The following is a 13,084-nucleotide window of genomic DNA, read 5'->3' as shown; positions in this document are numbered from 1 at the left end:
TTGGTATGACGAAACTCCTGGATAGAGATAAGACATGCCTTCTATCAATTCTCCTCCCTGGCATAATAATCCCCAAACTTCTGTCATTCACACAATTCATATTTTTTTCCATATTCACCAAATTCATAAGTTTGTACTGCCTATATTATTGTTTTCTTAATTTTTAAAATTAAATTAACATTAAATTGAACCTCTTAAAAGAATCAGCTTTCTATTCAGCAATAATATCTGTAAAATAATAAGGTTAAATTAACTGGTCATATTTTTTTTCCAGTACACTTTAAGATGAATACATAAATGTCACTTTCTCTCACTCAAGTTTAGCACCATCTGAAAGATATACAAGAATCAGGATGGTGGAGCTCAAAATACCAGCTTTATCACTAATGAAAACTGCACCAGGGGACGTGGCTTAGGTGCATTGGAGGATTCCATCACAATTATGGGATCCCTAAGAGTTGAGCCTGGACTCGGACAGACATATCCATCCACAGGCCTCTCCTGCAGTGCAGCCTCATTCACCCTACAGCCAAGAACAGTGCAAAAGTTGTCCTCCCTGAGGAAACAGATTCAAAAAGTACAGGGAGGGAATGACTGAGCTACTTTACTCAGTTTTATTATTAATAATTTATGTATTTTAATTGATAAAGTAATAATTATATACATTTATGGTACACAACATGATGTTTTGAAGTATGTATACATTTGTGGAATGGCTAGATTAAGCTAATTAACATATACATTACTTGACATACTTATCATTTATTTGTGGTGAGAACACTTAAAATCTACTCTTAGCAATTTTCAAGGACACAATGCATTTCTATTAACTATAGTCAGCATGTTGTACAGTAGATATCTTGAACTTATTTCTCCTGTGTAACTGAAATTTTGAACCTTTTGACCAGCATCTCCTCATTCCCCCCAGTCCTCCTTCACCAGCCCCTGGTAATCACCATTCTACTCTCTGCTTCTATGAGATCGACTTTTTTAGATTCCACATATAAGTGAGAACATGCAGTATTTGTCTTTCTGTGCCCAGCCTATTTCACTTAACATAATGTCCTTCAGGTTCACCTCTGTTTTTGTAAATGACAGGATTTCCTTCTTTTTTAAGGCTGTATAATATTCCATTGTGTATATATATCACATTTTCTTTATCTATTTGTACACAGATAGTCATACCTAGTTTTTCTCTAGACTCACCAACTGGGAAGGAGTGATAAGGTAGCAGAGGCAGGCCAGCAACATTAAGCTAACGAATAGCCCTGTAATTAAAACACAAGGTCAGGGGAAATAATTACTAAAAATACATGTTTTTCCATGTATTGAGTCAAAGCATCTCAAGAACACCTTTTGGGAAATTCTACTATAGTGAATAGTCTATGATAGAGCACCTATAAAATTCACCTTGTCAAATATTGCTTGGGCACCTTTTCTGCATCTCAGTTTGATATATTTGAAGGAACAGATATGATGCAGAAGAGTCTGTCTGAATCAAAGTCAGAGTGAATCATGTTGGCAATGCACCACATATACCGTCTTGGCCATTTTTCAGACACTTTTGTTAAAGAAACTATTGCTACAAAACAATAATCAAAAGATTCTAGCCCTTTTAATGTCAGCATTGTTTCACTCTCATCACTCACAAAATGACTAGGCTGTGGCAAGGCTTAAAGGTTTATATTCTGTATTTCCTTTATTAAGTCAGAAACACTTATCTCATTCAAGTATTTTGATGTAGTAGCTTCCTATGATCAGCCTCCATAGAATGTCAGTGCTTAAAGGGGAAAGTAGAGACACGCTGTCTAGCTCCCCCTTGCTTTTTTTTTTTTTTTTATAAGATGACCGGTAAGGGGATCTTAACCCTTGACTTGGTGTTGTCAGCACCACACTCAGCCAGTGAGCAAACCGGCCATCCGTATATGGGATCTGAACCTGGGGCCTTGGTGTTATCAGCACCGCACTCTCCCGAGTGAGCCACGGGCCGGCCCCCCCTTGCTTTTATAGAACTGAAGAGCTGAAGGTCTGAGAAGGCAAAAGACTAGCCAAGATCACATCCTACTTATTAACTAACTTCTTTTTTATGCTGCTGCCCCTTGGCATGTTAAACATAAAGTCAAAAATGAGAAAGCATGAGCTTTGGCAGAGAAAAATTATTTCCTATTATTTTCTATTTCTAAAGCAAAATTTGAATCCCTCCGTTCTTCTCCATGTTCCCTATTGTCACCATAGTGCAAATCCACACCACCTCCTGCCTGGACCACTGCAATAACCTCAAAACAGTTCTTTCCCATTTCAACCTTCATTTCCATTGCTCTGTCCATCAGTTGCTTCCCTTCACATAACTTGTTCACTGGAATGCTTTATCTTTTATTTTTTACCACCTTCCTTGTACTCATTATATTAGTACTCTTTTTCTGTCGCAAAAGATGGAAAAAAATTGAAACTGGTGGGTACAATTCAGGATGGGCTAGGTTATGCTGCGGTAAAGAACAACTCCAAAATGTCTGTGTTTTCATTTTTCCATTTTGGTTGATGGGGTGTTCTGCTCCCTGTCATGCTCAGGCAGGTCTTAGGTTGACAAGAGTCTCCACCATTTGCCATATATGATTCCACCATTTGGAATATACAATGTATTTGATTTCCATGGTAGGAAAGTGTGGAGTGGAGTGTGTACCAACTCTTAAAGGCTCAGAAGTGTCACACATTACATCTGCTCACATTTCATTAGCCAGATTAAGCCCCATGTCTAAGTTCAAGGAGTGAGGAAGTGCAGTCCTATAGCAGAACCAGAAAAAAAAAAAAAAATGACTAGCGCTAATGATTACCACACCGACTTTAGCCAAAAAAGGAATGAGCTGTGATTCTCATAGCTGAACACTTCCTGGGTGGATATGGTCAGGCACGACTTAAATCAGAGCGCTAATGATGTCAAGAGGATGCATTTCTTGACTTGGCTATCTCTCATTTATATGTCATCACTCTTTTAGTTTAAGGTCATATCTTTTTTTTTTTTTTTTAGTTCAGAATTTATCTTAATACACTGACATTAAGCATCTGAAAGTGCATCTCTCATCTACTGTGCTGAAAATCTGATTTTAAATGCATATATGAAAACCCTTTGAAAACCAGCATTGGCAAAAAGGTACAGAAATATCAATATCAAACTTATGTAAAAGACAGTGTTACATCATTCCTAGTTCTGAATTTAGTTTAATTCACTTAAATAAAGCTGCTGAAAGTACATCTTTTACCTATTTTGCTGAAACTCAAATTTGAAATGTGTATGTGTATAAAAACTAATTGATTAGCAACATTAAAGTAATAATTTTATTTTATTTTATTTTATTTTATTTTATTTTATTTTTTTTTAATTTTATTTTGTCGATATACATTGTAGCTGATTATTGCTCCCCATCACCAAAACCTCCCTCCCTTCTCCCTCCCCCCCCCCAACAATGTCCTTTCTGTTTGCTTGTTGTATCAACTTCAAATAATTGTGGTTGTTATATCTTCTTCCCCCCACCCCCCGGTTTGTGTGTGTGTGTGTGTATGTGTGTGTGTGTGTGTGTGTGTGTGTGTGTGTGAATTTATAAAGTAATAATTTTGAATCATCAGTATAAAACTTACGTAAAAGAAGGTCGTATATAACACTTGATGCAGTGAATAAGATAGTATGCTTCTCCGATAGCTTAAACCAAAGACCTTAGATGGAACCTTGCTACTGTGATTGGCCTAATAGAGGTCATGTGCTCATCCCTAAGTCAATTGAACTGTCATCATGACCAGGGGGATGAGTACTCTGATTGGCTTAGCCTAGGACTTGGCCTCACCCTAGCAGCCAGGGGTGGCAGAAATGTCTCCAAAACATGTAGGCTGAGAATGTAGGTATTTTCCCCAAAAGAGTTGGGCTATGGTTATGGAAGAGTGTGAATAGATACTGGGTACTGAGTAAAAAAACCCACAATAACCCAAAAGACATCTATGGCTCTTTTCTTTCAAGTATATGTTTAAAGACACTTCCTCAGAAGAGCTTCCGTGGGCACACACCAAAACTGAATTAGATACTCTTTTTATTCTCTCTCAGCATTCCCTTTTTCTTTCAAAGCGAAATATGTAATTTTGTATTTACATGGGTGATGACCTGTTTAGTATCTGTTTCCTTCCCTAGTAAGCTCCTTGAGGGCAGTAACTGTATCTGTTTTGTTCATTGATGTTTCTTCAGCATCTAAAAAAATACCTAGGATGTGGTAGGCTCCCAAAAAATATTTACTGAAAGAAGCAATAGTAAATACTACCTATCTGGATATTTACTGATTTTAAGATAAAGACATAGACCATGTGATGGTTAATTTTATGTTTCAACTTGACTGGGTTAAGAGATGCTCAGATAACTGGTAAAACATTACTTCTGGGTGTGCCCGTGGGGGTGTTTCTGGAACAGATTAGCATTTGAATCTATGGACTGAGTAAAGAAGATCTTACCTCACCAATTTATTGTCCAGTTTGTTGAAGGCCCAGATAGAACCAAAAAACAGAGAAAGGGCAAATTTGCCATATCTTCTGGAGCTAGGACATGCATTTTCTCCTGCCCTTGGAACTCCAGGTTCTCAAGCTTTTCAGCTGAGACTTCGACCAGTGGTCCCACCTGGTTCTCAGGACTTTGGACTCGGGCAGAATTACATCACTGGCTTTCCTGGTTCTCCACATTGCAGATGCCAGGTTTTGAGACTTCTCAGCCTACATTACCACATGAGCCAGTTCCCATAACATATCCCCTCTTATTTGAGGGGTCTTCGCAAAAGTTCATGGAAAGATTCATAGTACCTTTTTAATTCCATTTTCACATGAACTTTCTGAAGTACCCTCATCTATCTGTATATGTCCCATTGGTTCTGTGTCTCTGGAGAATCCTGTCTAATACATATTAAAATACTGAAGGTTTTGGCTCAAAGATACATGGCTTGGTATGCCTAAGTTAACAAGTATATACATTTTAGTAAGACAGTACAGGTAACAGGTTGAACTAATAAAAGCATGGCTTATCAAATATTCTGCAGTAACTTTAGACAGCAGCAGAATGAAAAAACAGGTTTCCAAGAATCTATAAATCAACTTAACATATTAAAGTGTGAAAAACTAAGCAAATCTATATTTTTCACCCTTTTATCCTGTCCAGAAGATAAAACACTATCCTATTATGAACAGGCTTAGATAAGCCCCATTGGTTGAAGCATGAGACTTTTAAGATTTTTTTTTATTAGTCATTAGTTATTTGACTACTGAGAATTTTCATCTTACACAAACTTTCTAATATGTATCTGACTAAACGTGTTGTGTCTCAGCTTCTTAACCTGTAAACTGTGAATAGTAACAGTACCTGGCTATTGTGGTAATGGTTGCATAAGTTAATACTTGCAAATTATTCAAGGCAATTACACAAAGAACAGCGCCTGGTGCATATTAAATGACCAATAAATGTTAGCTATTATTATTAAGAACTCGTGTAATTATCTTATTTCCTTTATTTGAATAGCAGTTTCCAATACCAGAGAACGTATTTATATATTATCTTATTTGAATTGCATGAGGGATTCAGCATTTAGTGTTCATTGGGTGCTAGAGACAGAAAGAAATATTAGAGCCAGTTCCATCTTTGAGAAATTTGCAACCTCATTCCAACAATGTTTTATCCTATGGCTTGGTTTTAGAAAATATCTCTCCAGGGGAGCTGAATCTAGACTGTTAGCTTTTTACCAATTAGGATTCTTTAGGTTGCAAGTAACAGAATCAATCTCAAGCTAGCGTAAACTACAAAGTGGATTTATTAGTATGGGACAGTAAAAGTAGTGTGGCACTTAGGAGTGGTTGGTCCAGGGCCACCACAGTGTTCACTGAAAGCCAGATTTTCCCCAACCATTAGCTCCTCTCATCACAGGGATGGCATTAAACCAAGGCTGTCTACCCATAGGATGTCTGCTACCCTCAACTGGGGGCCCTTCCTTGTTCATATCCAGGGGAGGGGAAGCCAATTTCCAGAAGCCTCTAGTAAACCTCTCTTCATGTCTCATTGGTCCAGATTGGACTATATGCCCATTCTATTGTCAATCCCTGGCAGTGGAGGGCATCCCAGATCAATAAGGCCCACCTCTAAGCTGAGGGTGTCAACTTCCCTTCAGACCCCTGAACTAGTGCTTATTGGAGGTGGGGTGAAAACCTGAAGGAAAACAGGTTTCTATTTTGAAGACAGAAAGGCAGAAGGAATCAGCTGACAATTCCCAGTCTACCCTTTGAAGTTTATCTTTTGAAAGAAGAACCATATCTTGTTTTTCTTTATGTTCTGACACGTTCTTTGCCAGGTGCAAAGAAAATATCTAATAAATGCAAGTAGAAAGAGTGGATAGTAAATAGAACTACCAAATAATTATTTATTTACCTTACCTAAACCTCTGAATCCTAGAAATATGTGTTCCAGAAGATAGCATTACCAGTTTTTTCTTGTTTCTACCTTCTCCTTTAGCAACATGACAATGGACTCCATCTAGTCCCACAAGTGCAAGCGAGGAAGGCGAGTTTGGCCCTTTCTTCTAGAGTTCCTTTGCTGATTAAGCATAACCTGTGATATTCATCATTCATTCTCAGGTCACGGGGCACCTTTTGGCTGCTTGGTATTATATGTTTTGAGAGATGAATCAATCTTTTAAGATTTGTGCCTAGAAAAATTGGCATTTAAGCTTTCTCTTTATTCCAGCTCTGAGGTTAGAGCAGCAGCTGTTGAAGGACTAATTAGCATCAGAGGGGGACTAAGAATAATATCATCATCCTTTAACAGTTGTTTAATCGGTTGTCCCAGGGAAATTCTGAGAGCATCAATGGAATGTTATTTCATGCAGAAACTACAGGCTGGTCTAACCTCCTGGTCACCATATGTAACACAATGATAATAACTATAGTAAAGAAAATCAAGTCTGTTATGCTTGGACACGTGAGAATAATGTAATGTGAATGTGACATAGGAAAATTCATTCCATCTTTGGAATGAAACTTTTGACTTGCATGCTCAGCATTTGTTTTGTCTCATCTCTAAGAGGGGGAACATGTCTTAGGGGTAGACTCAGAGTAACCAAGTGCATACCATCAAAGCATAATGTCACAGACAGTAGTCATGGTAGTTACTGGGATGCCAAAACAAAATCAGAAACCACTTTATTTACTCTAAGGCATCGCTACCACACCAATTAGAAATGTTTTTTGGCTTTCTTCTTGGCACCTGGCTGGGATCCAAACCCTTAACCTTGGTGTTATCAGCCCCATGCTCTAACTAAGTGAGCTAACTGGCCAGCCCAGAAATGCCCTCATCGATAAGATCAGCCTGCTTGGTAAGCTGACCAAGATGAGAATCAGGCAGGAAATGAATTTTTTTTTTTTTTTGAGCAGGGAAAGAATTATTCAAAGTCCTTAGGTGAATCTTCTATTTCTAGGGGTAATTTCTATGAATATTCTATTCAATATCCACATTTGTCACTTGAACTTTATTTTCCCATTATTTCATATGTCACCAACACCTCTTTTGATTGGCTTATCCTTTCTTTATAAACATCAGTGCTTTTAATCTTGACACTCTTGTGTGTCCTGGCTGCAAATCACTCCAGTTTTCTTGTACTGACTTTGCACCTATTGGTTTACATCTTTGCAAATAAAAATTTGGAGAAACTGGAATCTACTCCCTTTGGATGAGTTGATTAACCTCTCCATGGCTCAGTTTATTCATAAACTGAATAATGATGATAATGGAGGTCGTAGTGGTCCACGCACATCCCCTTTTCAGGGCCTGTGCTCCCTACTCTCCTCAAAGCTACGGTCTTTTCTGGGACTTGTCCTCTACTGTAAGGTACTTGTCTACCCAACTGCTTTGCCTCAGTGGGGGACACCTAGCTCCAGAGCTTCCTATAGGATTGGCTGAGGCCTCATTTGGAACCACATTTGAAAGCACTTATCTCTTTGCCCAACCCTGCATTTTCCAATTCCTCACGGTGTATCTCCTCAGATCACCCCCTGATATCCCTGTGTCGTAACTCCTTGTCTCCTACACTGTTTCCAGGGAACCCAATCTAAGACAAATGCTACCTCTTCAGATTGTTGCAAAAATTGAGTATAGATGAAGAGCACCTGGATTTGATAACTATCATTATTCTTGGGTGGTACTTTATTGGCTGACAACATTCTCATTTCAGTGTATATCATTAATCAGATAGTCTTTTGAAGAAAAAAATGTAGTAACTAGCTCGAGGCAGGCTGGCCCTACTATATTTATGGTCTTACTATAGAGCATAGTGCTGATAACACCGAGGTCAAGGTCCACATACTGGCCAGCTGCCAAAAACAAAAAACAAAAGAAAAAACGAATGACTGGCCCAAGGCAAAGTTGTTAGACTTGTTATTTGTTCCTCACCTTACTCTTCCTTTGCCCTGGGGCCCTTCTTGTTTGCCTCCTTCCCTCTCCCTTTCCTTTCTTCCCTTCCTCCACCCATTCCAACCCTCCAGTACCACTGCTCATACCTTCTTCCCCTAGAAAAATGTGCGGGAAGGGAAAGGACTCAGTAAGTTTACTGACATTGATGCTTAACGTGTTATCGTACTAGTCTATTTCTGTTGCTTATAACAAAAGACATGGAACTAGGTGATTTATAAGGAAATGAAATATATTGCTTACAGTTTTAGATGCTAGGACGTCCATAGTCCAGGGAACCCATCTGGTGAAGGCTTTTTTTGGTGGTGACTTCAGTGACGATAGGGTATCACAATAACCTCTTTATTCACTCTCTTTTTAAAGCCCTCAGAACCACACCCCTGACCACCATTTTTAATCTACTCACTAGGCATGGTCCTACAATCCAATCACTTCTTCAAGGCCCCACCTTTCAATTACCATAGTAGGATTTCCCACCCTCTTAATAATGTCACAGTGGGGGTCAAGTTTTGGGGGGACATTCAACCCAAGGCAGTTATCCCTTGGCTTTCTAAGTTACACTTCACTGGAAATTCTCTCTGTACAGGGGTTGTCTGGTTACCTCAGGTGGTTAGAGCACAGTGTTACAACACCAAGGTCAGGGGTTTAAATCCCTGGAGCCAGCCACCAATAAACAAACAAACAAACAAACAAACAAATAAATAATAAAAATACCATTTTGACAAAGAAATTGAAAAAAAGAGAAATTCTTTCTGTATGCCTTTGGTTTTTGTATTAGTCTATTTTGTGCTGCTGTAACAGAATACCTGAGACTGGTGATTTGTAAAGAAAAACAACATTTATTGCTTACAGTTTCTGAGGCAGGGAAGTCTGAAGTCTATCTGGTGGTGGTAACAGCGACCCAGGGTCTCACACTGCAACATGGTGGAAGCAGAGAGAGCAGAGAGAGAGAAAGACAGACTCTCCTCTTTTGAACGCCTCAGAACCACACCCCTGACCACCATCTTTAATCCATTTACTAGTGCAGGGTCCTACAATCCAGTCACCTCTTCAAGGCTCCATCTTTCAATTACCATAATAGGATTTCCCACCCTCTTAACAGTCACAGTGGGGGCTAAGTTTCTAATACATAAAACTTGGGGGACACAATTCAAGCTTCAATGAGTTTTGGGGGGACATAATTCTATCCACTATAGTTTTACTTATTATTATTTGTTGTATGACCACAACTGCCCTTCAGTATTTTCCAACTTTCAGTCTGGTGTGAGATCAGTCTTTTAAAATTGGTCTTTCCAGACAGGAAGCATCTTAAATAGATGCTTTTAAATGCATGCCATTAATTGCTACTGCTATTACAGAGAAAATTTCTCCTTTTATACCTATATTATGAGATGAACTGGCCTTAAAGGATGCAATTTTACCAAACAAACAAAATGAATAAAATAATTATTGGATTTCTAGACAATCAGGGTGAAAAAGGTGAAAACAGAGAGTTGAAAATATGAAAGTGAAAGTCAGCTCAACTTTCAAGTGTCTCAGGAGCTGGGCTGAGTTGGAGATGGAAGACTGGGCCATAAAGGGTCCTTTTTCTTTTTCTTTTGGCATATGAACTCACAAAAGCTAAATTTTTCTTCCATATCATATTAGGTAGAATTCTCAGTTCCAAGTAATAGAAAACTCAAATCAACTTAAGTTAAGCACAAAAGGAGATTTACTGGAAGGATCCTGATGAAGCTCAGAGAATACATGAAGAAGTTGCAGGAAACAGAACAATTCATGGGATCCAGGGCCGAGAACTGGAGATTGGTGTCACCAGAATGTCTCTTCATCTTTCATCTCTGCTTATTTTTGTATGATGTTATGAGTTAAATTTTGTCCTCCAAAACGACATTAAAGTCCTAGCCTCCAGTTATAAATGTAATCTCATTTGGGAATAAAATATCAGCAGATAGTCATGTTAAGATGATGTTTTGGTTTGTTGGGCTGCCATAAGCAAGTACAGTACCACAGACTGGGTGGCCTACACAACAGAAATTTATTTCCTCACAATGCTTGGGGCTGGAAGTCTGAGGTGCAGGTGGCAGCAGGGTTGATTTCTCCTTGGCTAGTAGATGGCCGTCTTCTTCCTGTCTTCTCACCATCTTTCCTGCGGGCATGTCTGTGTCCTAATCTCCTCTTCCTTATATATACTAGGGATTTTCAGAAAGTTCATAGAAAAATTTAAATTATCTTTCAATTCCATTTTCCATGAACTTTTTGAAGTACGCTTGTATAGCAGGGGCCACGGGAGAATTTCCCTTCAACTCTCTGAAGGTTCACTAAAATATCACTGACAAATTCAGACTGATATGAAGAAAAGGCATAATCATATTATGTTTATGTGTGTAGCTCAGGAGAACTGCAAAATGATCACCCAATAAGCCAGTGGGGTACAGATGCTTATGTACTCCTCTTCATAGGGAAGGGGAGATGGGGGAGTAGAAGAGTAAATGATTTTTAGTGGGACTCAAAGGGACTGGATAACATACAATAGCTTGGACAATCTATTTGGCCAGCAGAGCCATGACTGGTAAATGATTCTCTTCAAAATACTGAATGGCACTGAAACAGAAGACAGTGGTCTTTGATGCAATTCTGTCTAGGTGTGTTGGCAGACTGCAGTCTTCCTTCCTGGAGTATGAGTTCAGTTGTATTCTTTGGAGTATGTATTTTTTGGTGGGTCCAGACTTTAGGCAGATGAGGAAACAGCTTCATCCTGTGCTTTGGAGACAAACACAGGATTGAAAGGCAGGAAGGGCGGGGGTGGGCGGAGGTCAGAGAGACCTTGGGGCTGCTTCTTTACTCTAGCATGTCAATGCATCATATTTTGGGGTAATGGCCTCTGAGCCCCAACGGGAAAAAAAGGCATAACAAATTCACTGGATCATAGTTTTGTATAACACAGGAACCTTCAGAATGAAGACCCAAAGATATAAGGAAAAGTATCTATGATTATGCTTATGTTCTGTGAAGCAGGGACAGCCATGTAGAAATGTGATTGGAAAAGGAAAGTATGATCTAACAGACTGAGTGGGGAAACCCATCAAGGCCTGTCTGTTCAGGTTCTTCTTGGCCTCTTTGTGCAGCACTCCCTCCTCCAGGGTATGGGGCAGGGCACTTTTCTGGAAAGGGGGTTTTGTGACCTACAATCAGATAATTGGAGAATTTCTTTATGGTCAGCTATAAGACAAAAAGATGGAGGGGGTAGTGTGCAGCAGAGATTAGAGTACAATTTTAGTCTTTATAGCTAGCTTTGGAGACAGGGGTTCTGGTTTCTATGACCTGCCTTAGAGAAGAAGGATTCTGGATTTATAGCTTGTCTCAAGGAGAATGAGGTCAGAGGAAAACTTTTTTTTGGGGGGGTGGCTAGCGAGTACAGGGATTGAAGCTTGGACCTGGGTACTATCAGCACCATGCTCTAATCGACTGCGTAACTGGCCATCCCTGAAAACTTTGTTTTGAGGCTGCTTCTGAGGCCTTCACTTTGGGGTATCACTTTTCTGAGCCCTAACTAGATATATGAAGGAACTTCAAAAAGTAGAAAAATGGAATTGAAAGATAATGTGAACCTTTCATGAACTTTTTGAAGACCCCTTGTGTGAGTGTATATATTTTTAATTGCTACATAATAATTGTACATATTTATGGGGTAGAATGTGATCTTTCAATATACATGTATATACAGTGTAATGATCAAATCAGGGTGATTAGCAAATCCCTCACTTCAAATATTTATCATTTCTTTGTGGTGAGAACATCCAGAATCCTCTCTTCTAGCTATTTTGAAATGTACCTTATTGTTAACTATGGTCACCCTCCTGTGCAATAGAACATCAGAACTTATTCCTCCTATCTAACTGTAACTTTTTACACATTGACCAGCCTCTCCCCATCTCTCTCCGACCCGTTCCCTTCCCAGCCTCTGGTAACCACTTTTCTGCTCTCTACTTCTATGAGATCAACTTTTTTAGATTCCACATATGAGTGAGATTATAAGGACACTAGTCATATTGGATTAGGGCCCACCCATGGGACAACATTTTCCTTTAATTCTTTTCAAAGGCCCTGTCTCTAAATACAGTCACATTCCAACATACTGGTGATAAAGACCTCTACATATGAATTTTGTGGGGGACACAATTCAGCCCGTAACAGCTGTGGTCATTAGGGTGGCTCTTAATCTAATCTAATAGGGGTCCTTATAAAAACTTGGACACAAAGGCAGACATCCACAGAGGGAAGATGATGTGAAAACACAGAGAGAATACCGTCTACAAGATAAGGAATGCCTGAGGCTACTAGAAGCTTGGAGAGAGGCATGGAACGCCCTCAGCCCTCAGCAGGAACCCGTCCTGCCAACATATCTTGATCTCTGACTTCTAGCCTCCAGAGCTGTGAGGTAATGAATTTCTCAATTTGTGAAGCCCAACACGTGTTTCACCTTCAGAGTGCCCTGATGTCCTTGGAACGGGCAGGTGGCATTTGTTCTTACACAAGTTACTCAGCCAATTAGCCCCAAGTAGAGCCAACAGGTGCTGGGTCCTTTGACCTTTCAGGACACAGCCTTGGCAT

Source organism: Cynocephalus volans, chromosome 2 (assembly GCF_027409185.1).
Source record: "Cynocephalus volans isolate mCynVol1 chromosome 2, mCynVol1.pri, whole genome shotgun sequence".
NCBI lineage: Eukaryota > Metazoa > Chordata > Mammalia > Dermoptera > Cynocephalidae > Cynocephalus > Cynocephalus volans.
The sequence above is the reverse complement of the archived record's forward strand: the minus strand, read 5'-3'. Positions refer to the sequence as shown.